Source organism: Vicugna pacos, chromosome 4 (genome assembly GCF_048564905.1).
Source record: "Vicugna pacos chromosome 4, VicPac4, whole genome shotgun sequence".
Lineage (NCBI taxonomy): Eukaryota > Metazoa > Chordata > Mammalia > Artiodactyla > Camelidae > Vicugna > Vicugna pacos.
In genome coordinates this window covers 49,354,815-49,375,764 of record NC_132990.1, presented here as the reverse complement: position 1 = coordinate 49,375,764, position 20,950 = coordinate 49,354,815, and the positions used below count along the sequence as shown (strand labels likewise).

Here is a 20,950-nt window from a genome sequence, read left to right as displayed (position 1 = left end):
CCAGAAACCAAAAGAACATTCTAGACTCTTCCTTCTTCCTGCCCCTCATATCCTACTGGTCACTAAATCCAGTCAACTCTGTCTTAGTAACATCTCTTGTACACATCTCCTCTTCATCCTGCTGCCCTTGCCTTAGTTGGAGCCTCACTATTTCTTGGTGAAGCTGTAGTTCACGCCTCCAGTCTTCTCTCTTTACAGTTCATCCGCCACATGCTGCCAGTGACCTTTTTCAATCAGAAATCTGACAAGTCACTCTCCTGCTGAAGATACCTCTGTTATTCCTTCCTGACCTCACAATGAATCCTAACTCCTTAGCATGACACGAAGCCCTCGCGATCTGACCTGTTACTGCTGCAGTCCCATCTCCACCTCACCCCACATCTGCACAACAAATGCCTCATGTTCCTCTGGCACATAGTGTTTACAATACTAAAAATGCTCTAACTTATTAACTTACTGCTATGCGTCAGACACTATGTTAAGTGCTCTGCATACAGTATCTCAGGTAGTAAACGGCATAGAACACAGTGCTAAAACGGTCTCAAGCCGAACTGCCTGGGTTCAGCTCCCAATGCAGCCACTTGTTAACTTATGTAATCTTGGGAAAGTTCCATAAGCTCTCGGTTCTGGGTTTCTTCCTCTGGAAAGGGAGCATAATAAGAATACTTGCAACCGAGGCATGTTCAAAAAAAAGTTATTAGAGATGAACAGCGTTCATTACCTACTAACCAGCACTGTTAGTCATGCTTATTATCAGTATATGCAGTAATGATTACTATGCTCTTTTAACTGGGAAGGAAACTGAGGCTCCAAGAAGTAACCCCCTACTTACTTAGGATTCCACAGCTGCACTGGGATCCATCTGGGACTCTAAATCCCATACTGCTAAACACTTTGCGTAAGCTACTGCCTCGCTGTGGGAGGTTTGCTCATTTCCCCACCTTTACCACAGCCTGCCAGACACTCTTCTTCCTCCTTTAAATCCTGGTCAAAAGTATCTTCTCTTCTAGGAGGTCTTCCCAGTTCCTCCTTTGTGCCTGTGCTGTACTTGGTATATTCTTCAGATAAAGTACCAAGCACACCTCACTACAATGATTTATTTACCTGTCGTCTTCTTGAGACCTCCTTGTAAAAGACATTATTTATTTTTGTCTTCCAAGAACTCCATAGATATTTGCTGAATGAATGAATAAATCAATGAGTAAACTATACATAAGATTCTCAAAAGAGTTTTACCCTAACAACTGTCATTTCAATATAGATCACTTTTAATCTCTGCTTTTGTCACTCTGACTTCATTTTTGGTGAGAGGATAGGCTCAAATGACTCAACATTAATAAAAAGCAAGATACAGCAGGACTGAAATTTCTCATATTGCTATTTGGTTGTGCCTTGTCCCTTTCCAATGTCTCTCCTTTTTTTAGTGACACTATGTAATAACCCATAATGAGAAGTTGTGTTGCATCCTAATGAGACTTCCTGACTAAAACATCTGAGGTTTGAATTTATTTCCCATAAGTAACATTTCAGCTAAAAGTTTGCTTTCTCTATGGCATGAAAGTGCCATTTGTCATCTGCTAAGTGCCCATACCTTCCCCTTATCTGTATTAATCTCCTTTGCATTTAAATACTTTGGAGAGGTGACCTAATAGTAAGCTTTTCTATACAATTTTCTTCTTTGAATGTCTAACTCTTCCTGACTTCATATCTATTGTTCCCCAAATAGAATAGTTTACTGCTTCAAATTTCAGCTTTACTGTCTGCAGTGATTTAGGACAAGTTTATGCTCTTCCTCACAATGATCAAATTCCATATATTAAAAGAAAAACAAACCTGACCCTGTCACTTTGTATGGAAAGTCTTTTAAAATATGCTAGAAACACTTTTTTTGTATACCAGAACACAAGTAAATTGATCATTTTAATGCCTTTGTATCAAATTAATGAAAAGTTGTACAGGTAGAAAAAAAGAATACTGGTCTGGTGGCAGGGGTGGTGTAGCTCAGTGGTAGAATGCATGCTTAGTCTGCATGAGGTCCTGGGTTCAATCCCCAATACTTTCATTTAAAAAAAAAAAAAAGAGGAAGAAGAATACTGGTCTGGGAAACAGGGGGAAAAAAAAAAAAGAAGGTGATTCTAGTACTATTCTGCCACTTGCCCAAATTCTCTCACTCTTCATGCTACCAGGGAAAGAAGGAGTGGGACAGAATGACCCTCAAGGTCTCTTTCAGATCCAAAATGAGATGATTCCTTAGTGAGCCTCCCAGTCAGTGGTCATTCATTCAGCATTGTTGAGTACCCTCCTACGATCTTATGCCTTTTGAAGCGTAGTGATTTCAACATAAACCCAGACTGGATGGGGAACAGAATGTTTTGCTTAAGACAGTGTTATTACTACATAAACTGATGACATGTTTTTAATATTCAAGATCTAGTTAATAGTGAACTATTAACTATCAGCTTCACTGAGACTTTGGTGAGCCAAGATTCATGGCATTGGAGTGTTACAGCAGGACCATGAGGAACAGCCACTCCCACATTTGTGGTCAGCTACTTGTAGAAAAGCAATGCCCTAGAGTTCTAGAATCTAGGTCTGTCCTTAACCCTGCCACATGGCTATGGGAAAGTCACATTACCTCTCTGGCCTGCAGTTTACTCTTCTGTAAAAGGAGGGAATGATATCCTGTGACAGCCAAGGTCTCTTGAGCACTAAACTGAATGATTCTTTGAGATTAAGGAAGCTAAAGTATTATCAAGTCAAAGAGAGGTTCTGCTGTTGTCTGCAAAAGAGAGTGGGTGCTTATCAGGAGGATTATTACCTTTTGAGGACAGGTATATTGTTGCCCTTCAGAGAGGAATGATGACATAAAAACAACATGTTCTTACTCCCAAGATTCTAGGACACAGAGGCAGATAGTCACTGCTCACTTCTTAAAAATGAACTGTCCAGTTCACTGTAAAACATAAAGAATTGGGAGTTAGGCTAGAAAGTCTGTTATCTGCATATTGGTGAAGAGAGATCAGTCTCCCAGTACTTTCCAAACCTTATGTGATCACCTACCATAGTCATTTTCCCAAAGATAACCTGTTTTACCTTTTGGGGGAGGGGTTGAGGGTGAAGCTGTGGAAAATACATTTCCTTTCTGGATTGCTTCCTTAGCTCTCATAGAAGCCCTGCCTGCTTAAATTTCTTTTCTTGTTCCTAATCACATTCTCTGCTCCTTGATAAAACCGGTATTCTAATCTATTGCTAATGCAATGGACTTAATGAGTTGGCTGGGAACAGTGGTAAAGGATGGGATATTTGCATAGGGTTGGGAATGGTTATCACAATTTTAAAAATATTCAAGATTTTTATGTCTCCTGTCAGATAAGTTTTTATCTCGTTTCTTGGATGATAAATCTTTCAGTGTTCTGAAGGACAGCTTTGAAAATATGAGTAGCTTTAGCATCTTTTATTCTTTCCATTTTATCTCTTTTCCTCTGCTAGTTTAGCTTTTGGAAGATTAGCTCCAAAGAAGAAGGCATGCCCTTGAGCCTGTGGCCAGTGTCTAGCATGGCCCTACTCTGGTCTTGTCAACAGTATTTGCTCCAATTCCCATAAGTATGATCCTACTCTGAATCTACTGGGCGAATGCAACTTCCCACTACCGTTCTGCTCCCTGTGGCCCCAGGGGCAGATGCCACCATCTCTCTGTCACCACTTTCTTCATCTGCTTTACCTTTTCATTGCACTTTACAGTTTGTAAAGCATTGGGCAGAGCAATCATCTCATTTTTTTCTCTCGATAGTTCCTTGAATTATGCAAGACAAACATTATGATCTCCATTTTACAGACAAAGAAACTGACACAAGCTCAGAAAAGTCAAATGACTTGCATGAGATCACAGAGCTGGTAAACAGGATTCAAGCTCAGGTTTAACTGGGTAATAAAGCTCTATCCTAGTGGGGGAAAAGATGATTGCAACAGAATTATAATATGGAAAGTTTTCCTAAATAATCTTAGGATGACTCTCCAAGGGGATTCTCTAAAGATGGGGACTTGCATCCTACAGCTGACAGTCTCTCTCCCACCCAGGTTTCTGTAGAAGTGACTTAAGCTGTGAGACATGGAGTGAACAGAGAGGCTAGGGTGCTAGGGCCTAGAGCTGGAGCCTAAAGGAAACTTTACATATCCCAGGGAGATCAAGCCAGTGCAGGACTGGTGAAGGATGGTGTCTCTGTCACACTGTTTAAAAATTTCAGGGAGGACCAAGGCCCAGAAGCCTGGGAAATACCTGCTTCACTAGTGAGCCTGCAGCAAAGGCTTTTAATTCTAGAGCTACCTGAGGGGCCCAGCTGGCCCCAACCGAGTGGGACCCCTTAGCAGGTGAGGAGGAACTGTCCCTGTCCATTTCCCACACATAGCCTTGGATAGAGACCTCTGATTCTGTTGAGACTTGCCTCCCTAGAGGAGAATGTCACAGGTGGGCCAAACTACCCCTCCCAGGGCCACTACTGGCCTGTACAGCATCTTAACATGGATTAGAAAAAGGCATCCCTCTCAGACGCTTTTGTGCCAGTGAGTAAGTAATGTTTCCTTCTTTCAGGCAGATGCAGCTCCACACACAGTAAACAGCTCAGCAAGTGGATTTTAGCTCCTACTTCTCTTCTCAACCAGGTACCCTGTGCAGTAAACAACCTACACAATGGCACACAGCAGCCCAACCCTCCCTCATTCATACTGGGAGTGTCCAAAGATCCTAGAAGCCTCTCTCACCACCTCATCTCAGCCTGGTGGACCCAGGTGACCAGCCTTGTTCACCACTAGGCCACTGGAAGAGAGGCATCTTTCTCTCCTTTTGATTCTGAACTATTGTTACTCAAGAGGCCACAAGAGCCTGACCTGCCCAAGTGCGGATGTGAGTAGCCAAAGCAGATCAGAGATCATTTAAGGGGACTCAATAGCTTGAAGGAGAAAGACTGTAACTAGAAGACAGGCCTCATTCAGATAGATTTAATATAAGAAAAAGTACATTTTTAAAAGAATATTTTTAAATAGATTCAAGTAGATATTGGGGGGAAAGTCATAAGAATGAAGAAAAATGGTTTTTGGAGGTTAAAAAAAATTCTAAATTAAAACATTCCAGTTGTGGAAGTGAAAAATAGAATGAACACCACTGAAAATTGATTTAATGATCTGAAAGGTGAAAAAGGAGAACAATCCCACAGTACCAAGCCAAAAACACAAAGAAATGGAAATCATGAGGAAAGAGATTTTTTTTTAAACATGAAGTATCTAGGAGATATGCAAATAACAGGAGTACCAAATGGAGCAAAAATAAGGAGGGAACAATGCAATAACTAAAGAAGTAACAGAATTTACAAACTTTAAGAAAATTGAATTTTCAGATAGAAAAGACTCACTGAACGCTACACAGTAGTAATTTAAAAACACATACCTAGGGCTTCCAGTTCTGGACAAGACGGAGAAGATACATTTCTCCCTATTCCTCCTGCTGAGTGCATCTAAAACCCCTAGACATAGTGTATAAAACAAACATGAAAAAACTCTGAATGATGGAGAAAGAAGGCAGACCAGCTAGGGACCTCAGAACTCAATGAATAACATGACAATGAATTCCCTAGGTTTCCTTTTTGCCTCCTATATGTCCCAGACTGGGCACTAGAAAAGTCCACAAGTAGAAAATGCCAATAGGTACAGATTTTTTAAAAGCCTCAAGAAAAGTTTGATCTTCATTATCAAAGGAACAGGAAAGAGCAGCCTAATAAGGCAGAAGCCTTTGTGGTAATACCAACCCTATTCCAGCTGAACATCACAGAAGTGACACACAACACTCCCACTCTCCTACCCCTGATCAGTAGAGGCTAAATGAAGAATATAGACTTCCACCCCTGCTCAGACCTCCCACCACACTCCAGGGTGATGCCAGAACAGTCTGAGTGGGGAACTTGGACTTCCATCCCTGCCCATGGGTAATGAGACAGTATTCCCTTTCCCTACCAGTACAGTGTCAGTTGAGGCTTGCTAAAATAGAAGATGCAAATAAGATCTACAATCCATAACATGATACTTAAAATGTCCAGGATGCAATTTAAAAATCACTCATCACACCAAGAACCAGAAAAATTGCACCTAGAATGAGAAAAAGACAATTGACAGATGTTAAAATGGAGAAGCTACAGATTTTGGAATCATGACAATGCTTTTAAAGCAGCCACCATAAAAATGCTTAAACAAGCAATTATGAATTCTCTTGAAACAAATGAAACCATAGAAACTATCAGCAAATAATAGGTTATAAAAATAATCAAATGGATATTACATAACTGGAAAGTAGAATAAAAGAAGTGGAAAACTCACTGGATGGCTCAATAGAAGATTTAACAGAGGTTAAAATCAGTGAACTTAAAGGAAGATTAACAGAATTTAACCAGTCTGGACAACAGAACAAACATAGTAGGGGAAAAATAAAGAGAACAAAATTAAGCTAACATTCATATCATCAGAGTCCCAGAAGGAGAGGAGAGAGAAGGGGAAGGGGAGAGAGGGACTGAAAAATTAGTTGAAGAAACAGTCTCTAAGAATCCCCCAAATTTGGCAAACAGTATAAGACTAGACTGAAGAAGCTGCACAAACCCCAGAAGGGATAAACTCAAAGAAACTTTAAAAAATCCACAGACTTAAATCCTAACATTTCAATAATTACCAGGCATATAATTATACTTCTAAAAACTGAAGACAAAAAGAGTCTTGATGGCAGAGAGAAATGACACATGACTTAGAAAGGAACAGCAATTCCAATGACAACAGAGTTATCATTTGAAATCATGGAGGCCAGAAGGAAGTGGTGTGATAGTTTTCAAGTACTGAATGAAAATTGCTGTCAACTCAGAATTCTATATTCAATAAAAATATCTCTCAGGAATGAAAGTGAAAAACTAAGATGGAGAAAAACTAATATAGCTTCTGACCAATATGCCTACCCTAAAAGGATGGCTATAGGAAACTCTTCAAACAGAAAGGAAATGATAAAACAAGGAAACTTAGAATATCAGCAATGAAGAAGGAATAACAGAAAAGGTAAAACTATTGATTAATGCAATAGATTATTTTCCTCTTAAGGTTTTAGATTTATGTTTGGTGGGAACAAAATTATAATATTGTCAGACGTTTTCAATGTATATAGAGGTAATATTTAAGACAATTACATTTAAAAGGAGAGAGGGTACATAAAGAGACCTAAATGCACATTTTACTTGAAGTGGTAAGATGTCAACACCAGTAGTCACTGACAAGTTATACATGTATAGTCTGATACTTGACTAACAACTATAAAACTACACAAAGAGATACACTCAAAAACACTATGGATAAATCAAACTGAAATTCTAAAAACTTCCCAAGTAATCACAGGGAGGCAGGAAAAATAAAAGAGAGGAAGGAAAAATGGGGAACAAACAGAAAATAAGTAATAAAATGTGAGACTTAACATTTCAACAATTACATTAGATGTAAGTAGTCTAAATATACTAATTAAAAGACAGAGATTGGCAGAGTAGATTTTTTAAAAACACATCTTGGTAAATTTTCTGAACTCCAGGAATTAAAGTATAAATAAGCTTCTAGACAATGTAAATGGACTATTTATGAAGGAAAGAGAGCCCTCCAAAATTATCTTGTAGAGCCCACAAACTGTCCTTGTTAAAACTTACCGAGACCTAATATTTGTTAATCACTGTTCTAAGCAGTTTATGTTATCTCATTTTAACATAATTCTATGAGGTATCTTTTACTAGTACTCTCATCTTATAGATGAGAAAACTAAGGCTAACTTTCCCAAGGTCATTTATTTAGTAAGTGGCAGAGCTTAGATTCAAACCCAGGGAGTCTAATGAAAGAAACTAGAAATAAGTACAGATTAGCTACCTGGGGAGGAAAAAGAAGACAGAGCTCCCAGGCAGAGAGAACAGCCTATAAGAAGAAGGTTCGGAGGATGGGAAGGAAAACCTACTATATGCAAAGTGTTTTAAATATAATATTAATAATCGCAAAACTCCAATAGCAAATATTTGGGTGTCTGTTTTGCAGATGAAGAGACTCAGCAAGGTTGAGTAACTAGCTCAAAATAATCCAGCTAGTAAGCAATGGAGCCAGAATTTAAATGTGGATCCGCCACCATTCCCTATTGGGTCAACAAGCTAGAAACACTCTTGGAACGTATTTCCCATGGTGATTGTCTTTGTCACCCCAATAGTTTCCTTACAGTAACCCAGCAATTAAAACATTTAAGAGGAAAGGATCTGTCCTACCTTTCTGTGTGATTTTGGTCAAAGCTGCTGTGGGTCTGAGTCTTCATCTATGAAAGAGAATCAGGCTACATCAGTGTTTTTCTAGCTTTGGCAGAGGAGAGACAGTAGAATCCTTTATTCAGTGCACATCTTATTAAACAGAGCCCAATATGGAAGACAGGTAAAGCAGAGGAAACCTGACTGAAGGGACAGACGGGACTAGCCTGGACCCTCTTCAGTTAAAATTCTCCTTCACAACCCTAAGTTCTGGAAACGGTGCATAGAGAGGCTCCAGGCACAGAGGAGAGTCTTGGAAGCATTCTCTTCCATCCTTAGTGTAGGATAGGGAGGGTGATGGATGACCTAGATTTTCTTTAAAACAAGGCGTTATTCATGTTTTGTTACTATGTGCTGTGTACTGTGACATTGTATTTCAGTCTGTTTTGAATCACAGGGATGTTCTGGGAAGGTTGTGTGGTGGAATCAGATGTGGCTTGAATCCCAGTTTCTATCCCTTGCTACTTTGTGACCTCGGACAACTAATGTAACCTTCCAGTTTTCTCATCACAACAAAGAGATAATACTGACCTTGAAGGGTGCTGTGAGGATTAAATTAAATAATAAGGACAAAGTACCTAGCATATGATCAGGGGTGTTGTTGACATTAGGTAAAAGGCAGCTATTATTATGCATTTTGAAATCCTGATACTTTGTCTTCCCTGGAGCTTGGGTCTGTCTTTCTTTTTTCTTCCTTTTTTTAGTGAAGATTGATTTATACAAAAAGAGATGATACTTTTTACAAAGGAACGCTGAAAGTATTGTAAATTCAAGGTGGTGAATTATGAAAAACTGCATATGTGTTAATAACACTGAAGATATGGTATGTTTTCATAATCTGGACCCTGAGTAACGACTGTTACACATGCTGAAAGGAGTATTCACAAAATAATCCATTATTAAAACATACATCTTTTTAAAAAAATAAAAGATTTTTATACCCCTAGAATCGACAGACAAGAATAACCTGACTTTACAGAACTTCTGTCTGAAAATAAATGATGTCCTAAGCATCATCATGTAGTCGGGGGCATAGCCTGACCTCCTAGAGCCTAGGAGATCTAGGCGTGTGTTTGACTAGAGGCTAAAGCCATGGCAGATCTCCTATAATGGACCATGAATTCCTGCCATTTCCCATGAAGCTTAATTGGGGAACATTTCAGAGCATATGGTACTTTGTCAACTGATACTAATGTGTCCATTAGTGTGGCTCCAGAGGGAATTTCAGTTTATGCTCAGAGAATGAACACTTGGGAAACAGAAATAGCTACTTCTAGCCCCTACCTTCCCCACAATTCTGTCCTCTGTTTAGCAACCCCCCCCCACCATTTCTTTCAGTCCTACCAGGAAGAGATATATAATAGGGGTGTGCCATTAATGGTATCTCCACTATCCAAACTTGACTCATAATCCCTTAAGGCACACAACCCTGACGTCCTTCAGAGCCGTTATGAAGACAGTATCTCATTTGACCTTCACAGTACTCCTCTGAGCTATGTGTTGTTATCCCATTTCACAGACAAGAAAAACAGAAGCTCACAACAGTTAAACTGCGCTTGGAGATCAGACCTAATGCTCAGTCCACTGTAATAGCCCATTCCTATGCTGGATGTGCAGAGGTATATACTTGGCCTGACTGGGTTCTACAAATTGCTCACGTGAATCACATGTGGTCCAAATTAAGTATAAGCAAATTAATTCATTTATTCAGGTAACATTAACTGGGAGCCTTTGGGTAAGGCACTATGCTAGGTGAGGGTGAGTAGTGTCCTGGGAAGTGTAAGGGCTTTGGAGTCATTCAGCACAAGAATGTATGGACATCCTCGCCCTAGAAAGTGCTCACTGAGTGCTAGTTATTATTAGTGAGCAGCACTATGGAGGACAGAGAGTTGAATCAGATATGATCCTGACCCTCAAGAGGCTATAAAGTTTAAATAAATTTTATGACCATCTGAAAAAAATTTAAAAAACCAGATTCCCTGTCTTACTTCATATACCTTACTCTTTATTCCTAAATAAAACCCAAATGAATCAAATATTTAAATGCTGAAACCATAAAAATACTAGAAGAAAATATGGGAATGGTCATAAGCATTCAACAGAAGATGAATACATATTATTATATAGAAATTTTAAATCCTGCATGGGGGAAAACACTATAAACATATTCAAAAGATAAATGAAAAATTAGTAAAAACACTTGCAATACACATGACAAACAAGGGGTTAATATCCTTGTTATATATCAAGTTTCTAAACATCAATACTAAAAAGACCAACAAACAACCCAGTAGAAAAATAGGAAAAGATAGGAATAATTTATGGTAAAGCAATTATAAATGACTCTAGCATTGATAGAAATGCTCAACCTTACTCGTAAGAGAAATTCAAATAAAGGCAACACTGAGATGTTATATGTTACTTACCATAATGGCAAAGACAAAATATTTTCATAATATACTGTGTTGCTGAAATGTGGAGAAACAAAGTTTATTGGCAAAAGTATAAATTGGTACAATCTCTGTGAAGAGCAATTTGATAATATACATGAATAATTTTTAAATGTGTACCAAAACATTTTAAACAACCTAAATGTCCATCATTAAAGGACAGCTGAGTTATGGTGTATCCGTTTAATAGAATGCCACGTAACCATACAAAAAGAGGAAGAAAGCTCTTTCATACTACTGATTGAGAACAATTTTCATGATATATTGCTAATTTTCTAAAGCAAGGCACAGAATCATGAATATAATATGCAACCATATGTATATAAAAAAGGAAGGATATTTAAGACTAGATATGAAACTGATAACACTGGTTGACTCAGGGAATAGAACTAGAAGGCTGAGGACAGAAATGAAAGTTAGGCTTTTCACGTATACCCTTTGCACCTTCTGAATTTTGAACTGTGTAATGGTTTTAAATATTTTTTAAGTCTTAATATTGAAAACATCTTTTTAAAAAAAATCTTTTAATTCAGCAATTCCAATTCTAGGAACTAATTCTACAGATGTATTTACACATGTGTTCCATATGTGTTGTCTATATACAAAGAGATTCACTGCAGCGTATTACATAACGGCCAAAGACTGGGGACATCCTGAATGCTGGCTAGTAGAGGAGGGTGTAATAAATTATAGTACAGTCATCCAAAGAGTTGCATGCATTCATTAAAAAGAATAAGGGAAAAAAAGGAACTTGGAAGCACTACATAGACTGATAGAGAATAATATTAAACAGTTTTGAATGACAAAAGACTATATATGGTATCATCTATGTCATCTGCTTATGATATGTTTGTATATGCATAGACTGTTTCTGGAAGAATATACAAAAAAACTGCTAATCTTGGTTGCTGGGGAAGGGGACTGAGTGGCTGAAGGACAGACATGGGAAGACAAATTTATTTTCACTGTATATCTCTTTGTAGTTTTCGAATATTTCACCACAGCAAATACAACCTAATCAACAGAAAATGTTTAAACACATTACATTCAAAAATAGGGAATTGTTTGTATAGAGTTGAATCTGGCCTGTAGGTTCTGCCTGTTGATTCAGATTCTATCATTAACATCACATGTAGACTAACTTTAACCCCTCTCCTGCTAAATGCTCTTGAGATACCTGAACACCCTGAGTCTTCATGTCTCTGGCCCTGCTCCCTCAGAGTCCCAAACGATTTGTTCTACGAGAGGTCCTTCCTCATCCTGGTCTCCATCTTGGGACTCTCTCAGGTCCCAGGCTTCTTGGAAAGAGCATTACCAAAACCGAGCACTACTCTTCACCCAAGGTCGTGGGCTGCCACCACCCTCCATCCCTGCCGTGACCTTCTCCCTTTGGGGTTTCTGCCTTTGGTTGGGGAAGTTAAGCCAGCGGGAAATGGCAGGAACATATCTTCCCCTGAGGTGCCCCTGTGTCTGGACAAGGCTAGCCGGATGCTTTTCCTTTCTTTCAGGAGTGGGCAGTGGTTATCTTGCAGTTGGTGCCTATTACCTGCAGCAGAATCTGGATTCAGAGTGGCTGCAGGCAGGGCCAGTTTAGAACACAGGGTGACTTGTGTGAAAACATGAATTCATGAAACATTTAAGAATGTGAGAAATGCCACGGTGGTTCAGTAGTGAGGAACTGTGTTCATGAAACAGTCCCCAGGGTGCCGGGGAAGAGCAAGGTGAATCTAACTGGCTAAGGATGTGCTCACTAGTACCAAACTTTCCTCACCCTCTGTGACTCTGCAGCATCATAAAGAAGTCTTTGAGCTGCTCTGAGAAGGGCAAGGTGGACCTCGCTGGCCTCTCCAAGTACTTCTACTCTAGGTACCATCATGAATTTACCTTACCCCTTCTTGGGTCTTTTCTTTTTAGATATAATGCTTATTTTTTTCTGATTATAAAAATACTGCCCATCCATGATATCAAATTTAGAAAATACAGAGAAGTTTAGCAAAAGACACCCATTCTCTTACCACGTACCACCATTTTTCTCCTACTTTTATTTATTTTGTTTCTTACAAAATTGATTGTCTGACATACAATTTTGTGTGTTATTCTTTTGACTTAACATTATAAACTAACATTTTTCCACGTTAACTGTTTTCAAAAACATGATGGGCAATGCTTCAAAATGTTCTTTCATGAAGATACACTATAATTTATTTAATCATTCACCTGTTTTTAGACATTTTCTTTCCAGTTTTTTCCTGAATAAGGCTATGATGAACATCTTAGTATACAAATTGACATCTGCCTCCTTGATTATGTTTTAGAATAAATTTCTAAAAGTGGATTTCCTGAATCAAAGAGTTCTTGACACATACTGTTAAATTACATTCCAGGAAGAACATACCAATTTACTGTGCATATGCAGGTATCCATTTCATCTCACCTTTGCCAAGCAGGGCATTATCATGAAAACTTTTTTTTTTTTAACTAATTTTGAAGGTAACAGAATGGACATCTCAATACTTTTAAAAAGACTTCAATTGCCTTCCTTTATCTTCCAAGAGACTAACTGAGCCTAAAAAAAATCCTGATATAGAATATCAGCATTACAAAAAATAAATCCCATGTTAAGTAGTGAGTGCTCTTTGTAGTAATCAGAATAATTGTTTTACATGGTCCTGAAAAGACAAGGAAGGATTCTTTCTACTTCACTGTGCACGTGTGTAAGACCAGGCGAGGAGGCCAGAGGCACACACTCAGCCCTGGGCTGGGAGTTGGAATGCCTGACTCCTATTCCTTGGCCAATCTCACTCTACCCTCACCCATCGTGGATCTTGAAACAGGTCCTGGATATCTTTAGGTCATCCGCTCAGCCTACAGATAATGAAACTGAGGTTCTGGGGGCAGAAGGCTCTTAGCCAATGTTATGAGTTTCTTTTCTGTGGGAAACGACTGTTTTGAGAAGGGAGAAGAAGGGGCTATTTGGTCTATCTGACTGGTTAGAGCAGCTGGTATACTAGGACAACACTAGATATAACTATGCATCATTTGCTCACCCACAGAGCACCCCTATGATCCCTGCGGCTTCTTCCAAGCTGATACTCTGTAAGTCATTATTGGGAAGGTTATCTTTGGATCCCAAGCATGGTCTGAGTCCCAGTCCTGGATGAAATATTTCTCAGACTATTGTCTCTAGGAGGAACTAGTCTGTGGATGGCTGGATACAGCAACTCACCAACACCAGAAAAACAGATGAACATTTCTGCTTGTCTCATGGTGTGCCACCCTCACAGTGTGCAGTAAGCACTTTTAGATTACTCATAGGCTACCCTGCAATTTAAAAACTGGATCCACATCAGCAAATGGAGCCTGTCCAGCAAACCCAGAAAAGTATGGGGCTCATCTTCCATGGGCCTTCAGCTTCTGCAACGGCTGCTGCCAACATTAGCACCCTCCATTTATGAGGATGTGCTCCTAGGAGGTATGTAGAGTGGCAGCTCTATATCGAAGCCTGAAGAGGCTGTTCCACTCTGCAGTGAACAACTGCACGTGTCCTCTGTTACAGAGAGGCATTATTTCAGTCAGAGGGGAAAACTCAGAACTATGAGGGAAGATGATGGCTGTTTTCAACTCTCTGGAAGCCCATATGGTACAAGAGAAATTAGATTTGTTCTGTGAGCCTCACAGGGCAGAGCCACAACCAATGGGAGGAGATTTGAAAGCAGAGTTAGAATCAATGGATGGAAGACCTTAGGAATTAAATCAGGCTTCTATGTTCCCTAGAGCCTGTTCCTTGATGGGGCACATAGAGATGGCCTCATCTTGCCTCTTGGGCCTCAAGCTTAGGCACGAATGGCAAGGCTCTGAGAGTGGGGGCGATGCTAGGGTTTCTCCTCTCCTAGACTTGCAGGTGGTGGTACCTGACTTTTCAACCAATGAAAGCAAAACTGGGCTCCATCAAATGCAGTGCTGGTAGACACAACACAGTGTCATCTGTAGAGGGGAGCAACTTGATCTGCATCCACCCCTACTCAAAACCTGAGTTCCCAGGAATCCTTGACTCTAATTTTCTTGCGTTACAAGGAAAACTGATGATGTCTGAGGTCCCTCTGGGCCAATTCTCAGTCTATAATTCTGTGTATTTGTAGCTGCACCATCCATCCCCACCCACAGACAGATCACTCTATTGCTCTAATACTGTTGCATTCCTGAATCACTTGAACAATACCACTCTAATAATCTTTGTCCAAATTATTCAAAGAATCTCTCTTGCCTCACATTTTTTGATGACAAAATACAGATCATTGTAGGAGATGGGGAGCGTGGGTGTAGAATATTGTACTATATCCTAAAGCCAGATGGAGGGCTTTGTTCAATTCACTTCTGTTGGATTTCAACACTGAATTTTCTTCACAACATAAAAATGTGTTTTTGAAAGGATCAGAAATGTAACAGAGAATTTTTCTTGAGGAACAAAGTTTGCTGGTTTGTCTTTAAATTATTAAGAAGACAGAGAGTAAAGTTTTTTTTTAATATATATACTTAGAACTCTCAAACTGCCTTAGATGCTGTCCAGTCCAACTCCCTGCTTTTTCAGATGAGGTCTAAAGAGAGAAAGTAAGGAAACAACTGCTCATTGTTTGGCATGGATACCTACTCAGTATCCATCCTGTGCTTCCTCTTTAGTAGCAAAGTCCTGGGTATTGTGCCCAACCAAAACTTTACATTTCCTAACCTGCACCTCAAATAAAGGTGCCCATTAGGATTTAAGAAGTCATAGGAAGAGATTTCCAGGAAAGCTCTTTAATGGAATGCTCCCTTTTGCCTTTCCCCCTTTTCTCCTTCCTGTTGCCTGGGATGTGGATATGATAGCTGGTATTCTAGCAGCCACTGGGACCATGAGGTGACCTTGAAGATGGAAACCTATGCTAAAGACTGTGGAACAAAAAGACAAAAGAAGTCTGGATCTATAAGAAGTCGAAGTTATATACTGTAACCTCTAGGGTAGCCACTAAAATCAAAGAATGTATAATTAGGAAGTTCAAAGAGGGAAAAAAATGGAAAAATAAAAAATAGTTGATTAATCCAAAATAAAGTAAAGAAGAATAGGAAAAAGAATATAAAACAGGTGGGACCAACGGCAAATGAACAGTAAAAAGGTGGCAATAAACGCAAGTAAATCACAAGCCTGAATGGCTGCTGGAACCCCACCTAACACACCCACACATTGGCCCAAGATGGGATAACCTGAGCTTCCATAAGGATAATAAAAGCACTAGGTTGAAACTCATTCAGTATGCTTAAATCCATGAATTTATAATATTTTTTTGTTTGTTTGTTTCACCTTTTTTTAAATTGAAGTATAGTCAGTTACAATGTGTCAATTTCTGGTGTACAACACAATATGCCAGTCATGCATATACATATATTTATTCTTTTGATATTCTTTTTCATTAAAAGTTGTTACAAGATATTGAATATGGTTTCCCATGCTAGACATAAGAAATTTGTTTTTCATCTGTTTTTATACATAGTGGTCATAATGATATGTTTGAAAAACCTACTTGGTCACCTTTGGAGGATGCTAGGGTAAATAAAGAGGAAGAATCAAGTATTTATCCTAGCTGTCCTACATGAACTATACCCAGTTATATGCTGGTAAAGGTTTAACAATTAGCTCTCTCAGGGGGAAGAGCCCTAATTTGCATCATTTTCCAATTTCCACAGTGTAAACACTACCATGGCCAATTTCAAGCTAGCAATGTGACGTCAGTGAACATGGGGTTGGGAAGAGATTGCAGTCGGCTCTCACAAGCTGGATGACTATGTCTCCAAGTTAACAAAACAGCCAGTGAAGGGAAACATCTCTCTATCAAACATATTCCAACTTATAAATGAAAAAGAAATGCTGGGGTTAGAACATCACCATTTCCCAACTTCCAGTAAAGTAGTGGATCTTGGCATTTGGCACCCACAGCTGCTAACATCACACTAGGAGACATAACTGAACATTATGTGCCTCCTGATGAAAGAAGCTCACACCGCCTAGGGTCTTGCCAGTGGGAATGAGCCCAAGTCTGCCGAGCTTCTGGATGGCAAGTTACTTCCTGCATACCTCAAGGAAAAGCAAGGAGAAAGGCAGGGCAGGATGGAGAACTTTAAATACCCTAAACTTTAAAAGGTTATATAGTGCCCACCATGTCCCCATCAGTGCTCTGAGAATTAAAAAAAAACAAACACTAAACAATGAACTAACTATCATGAGGTCTAATAGTGTTCTGACTTTTTTCCTATTGAGGATTATGTACTTTAATGTTTTTTGGAAAATAACATTGGTGGGTGGCCTTGCTTTACTAGTGCCCTGGGCATGCACTTAGTGTGCCTGCGATGGGCTGTCTGGCACTGGAGGAAGGAAACGATGTGGCCATAACTCATACAGAGCAGCCCCACTACATTCCCTGACCAAGCAGCTGTGCGTAGGCCTGGAACATGGACCGCCCTGGAACATGGAAGGGCGGACCACACTTGAGCTTCAGTTGCCTCTGCTTTGTGTGTGCTTCAGTGACTGCACTTACAGAAACACAGGATTAGTCCAGTGGGTCTCAAACTCGAGCATGCATCAGAGTCACCCGGAGGCCTTGTTAAAATACCTAGCTGGGCCCCATCCCAGAGTTTCCGATGCAGCAGAAATTTGCATTTCTAGCAATTTCCCAGGTGATGCCAATGTTGCTGGTTCAGGGACCACACATTTAGAACGACTGGCCTGGTCTAAACTACTCATTTTACACAGAATAAACTGGAGCATTGAGAAGGGAAAGGGCTTGCCAAGGGTCACACACTAAGATCATGGTAAAGCCAGGCCTGGACCTAAGGCCCTTCTCCTCATTATGCTAACGTTGTGTGGCCTCCCCTCACGTAGCTCCATTAGTTGCCAACCCAGAGGTTGAAAGGGTCTGACAGGCACTTTGTATTTACAAAATTTGTTTTATATTTAAATTTTTAATATAATTGCTAATAATCAAATGAGACTCCTGTGTCATTAGGTTTATTAGTGAAACAAATGCATCCAATCTAAGCCATTATTTCTGTTTGCTTTTAAAACTTTGTCTCCTGCCTTGTCTTTTCTTTTTCTCTGTCCTTCTTTTTCTCTCTGTCTACATTCTTCAGAGCAATTTGCAGTAAGATTTCCCCAAAGACTAATATGTTTACAAGTTCTCTTCTGTCTAGATTCCAAGTGTCTCCTTCACATTTTCCAGTAAAACTCCATCCTGCCACTGCGCCGTCCATTATCACAGAAGCAGAAGGAAGACAACCTAGACTGGAAGTAACGGTGCACACAGCCTTGCCACGTACAGCACTACGAAAATCGTTCTGTCGAAACATAGATCCACAGCAATAGGTGAGAAGACATACTTAATCAAAAGCACGTTAGTCTGAAAATTACTTTCTTTGTTTAACAAAGATTTTTCTTAAGTGTCGGCTATGTGCAAAAGAGCAAGCTGCATTAGTAATTGGCATCCACCAGGATTAGGTTCTCCTTTTTGTCTGAGCCTTGTCCTGCTTTTAACCTTGCTGTATGTCATGGCCCTATTCCTGAGCACCTGATAATATACATCCTGTTCACAGTTTAGGCTGTTAATAAAATGTCTGTTGAATTGAGTTGAGCTTAAGCCTGGTTAGATCTTGCTGGTAACTCTTACAAACCTCCCATTCTTCCCATTACTTTGTAGCCAGAATAGGCTATATATTTTCCCATCCCAAATCTGGCAACTTCATCATAGTGCCTGAGTACATATCCTCCTCCACCCAGTATCCCAAAACTAGACAGATTATAAGTCACCCACTTTGGGGGAAGGCATGATGAAATAAAATGAGCTGTTTAAAAAGGAAATGATGACTGGAGATGAAAGAAGAGGACCCTGAATCTTAAAACTATTGTGGACAGTGAAGTGGGAAGATGCCACCAATATAAAAAGTAAGAAATAAAATTTTGTCAGAAGAGTTATTATTTCAGAAACCAAAGAAGGTAGAATACGAAAGAAAAACTTAAAAGAGGAGGATCAAAGGGTCTCTTAGGGATTTAATGCAGCTCTTGAGCCAAGAAGCAGAAAGACCAGGGAAATTCGGAAACTCAGGGAATTGAAATAAAGGGATTGGGCTCGAATTCAGTGGGTCTTGGACTGCAGTTTCAGCTGGGGTTGAAAGAGTGGAGAGTAAAAGAACTATGCTTCTTTGGGACCATTAGAGCTGAAATAAATAATATGTAGGAAAAACTGAATTAGCAAAGTTGACCTGGAAAAATGGAAGAACTGACAATGACAGAAAGAAAAAAAAAAAGCCAGATTCCATGTGAATCTCTGTTACGCTAAAGGGAATGAAGACAAACAGTCACCTCTCTGCATTAGATTTTACCCTCAAGAGCTTCAAGTTCTTGGGCAAAGCAGTATCTGTACCCTCAACCAGTGCTTCTCAAACTTCAAAGTGTACACAAAACCCCTAGGGGCCTTGCTAACACACAAATTTCAGGGCCCTGTCCCCCAGGGATTCTGATTCAGTAGGTCTGTGGGGAAGCGCATAATCTGCATTTCTAACAAGCTCCAAGGTGGTGCTGGTGGTGCTGATGGAAGGGCAGACCACACTTGAGCAGCACTGCTCACACAGCCAGCTTAGGGGGTGGAGCGCTCTGGGCACAGAGGGGCTACGCTGCGGGCACAAGAATGTGTCCTCTCGTGGGCAGACAGTCCCTTCACTCCCTGAGATGGCTGCTGGGTGAAAACCACATCACACCTCCACCCAGTTATGTCACATTCATGCTCCACACCTGCAGTTCCTTTAGCTATTTACACATCTTCTCCAGGTCCTTCAGCTCTGGAAGCAGTGATATCAACAGGCCCCGTGACAGGCCTGTGGCCAGTTCCTAAGCATTTAGGGACTGCCCAGGGTTCAGGAGAGATTCACCCAAGCTGATGTCTGGGACCAGCAATGGGGAGCACTCCCCAGAGTGCAGGGGTCTCCCTGTGCTTGCTGCCTCGAGAAGGGCGCAAGACTTCCCTCAGATGACTTCCCAGCAGGGAGCTCCCTGCCTGTATTTCATCTCACAAACTTCAGCAGAATCAGAGCTCTGAATGCAAAATCATAAGTACTGGAGAGGGAACCAGCCTAACATCTCATTTAGGGCCTATCCCTGAAGGCCAGACTAAGAAAAGCAATTACAGTCCAAGAACAGTCTTTTTTCATGGGACTGAGAGATTTCATACAGCTTTCATACAGCTTTTCATCTTTTAGACTCTACATCCCCCAAATTACAGTGTGTGCAGCAGTTTTAGGCTGTGAGAGGAAACTAGTAAATTCAGGTAAGGAGTCCCATGTCCAGACCCGGGATCCTTGGTCAAAGCTACTAACAATGTCTCACTCTAAGAACATATGGAGGAACTTTACCTTGATGGAGTGTAGTTTAGCATTTTCCAATTACTTTAATTCTGTTGGGTTATTAAAGGGATAGAAAATGTTGAAGAAGGTAAAAAGTCCCACAGTGACAAAGCTGATTGAAAGAGACTGTGCATGAATCAAGGGAGGAAGGGTGTATGTTCAGAATTCAATTTAATTCAATGCCACAAATGTTAATGGAACGGCTCCCTGGGCCAGACACTGTGCTGGTAGGGTGGAGTGCGCCAAGACGAAAAAGGAATGATCCCAGATGATAAGAACTATCCTTCACATCTTTCTAGTGATTTATGTCAAAAATTAATTTAACAAACACTTTTTACAAGCTTTATCTCACTTTATTTTCATAATGACCTTAGAGAGCAGACACAGCAGGAATTAATATCATTGTTCTCCAGATAAACTGAGATTCGACGGTTATATTATGTGCCCAAGCCTGGCGCTTATCTTTCATTATTTTGATGTTATTACTAGGTTTTCTTATCAAGTGTGTGGTAATGATCATATTGGAATCAGGTTTCATGGTGAAACCCCTGTTTGAAATTCCCAGGATTTAAGGAACTCCAGGACACTCAATATCACCTAACATACAGCACAATTTAACACTGTATGTTGGTTACTCTCCGTTTGTTCCCCCCACCCTCTCCCCTATCATTACTTCTGCCCATGTTTCCCCCTGCTCTGTGCCCTGAGAAGCCCACCCCTATAACTGCATTA

General features: G+C 40.1%; 1 protein-coding gene across 4 annotated transcripts in view; it reads right to left on the bottom strand.

Moving 5' to 3' along the window:
• Positions 1-20,950, bottom strand: part of FRMPD1 (FERM and PDZ domain containing 1) — a 119,670-nt gene that overhangs the window by 79,728 nt on the left and 18,992 nt on the right. For 2 of the 4 annotated variants that reach the window (XM_072959754.1, XM_072959756.1), the window contains exon 3: positions 2,819-2,953. The exons of the other annotated variants lie outside the window; for them this stretch is intronic. The gene's annotated coding sequence lies outside the window, so the exon portion shown is untranslated. The remainder of the gene's footprint in view (positions 1-2,818; positions 2,954-20,950) is intronic. 4 annotated transcript variants of the gene reach the window in all.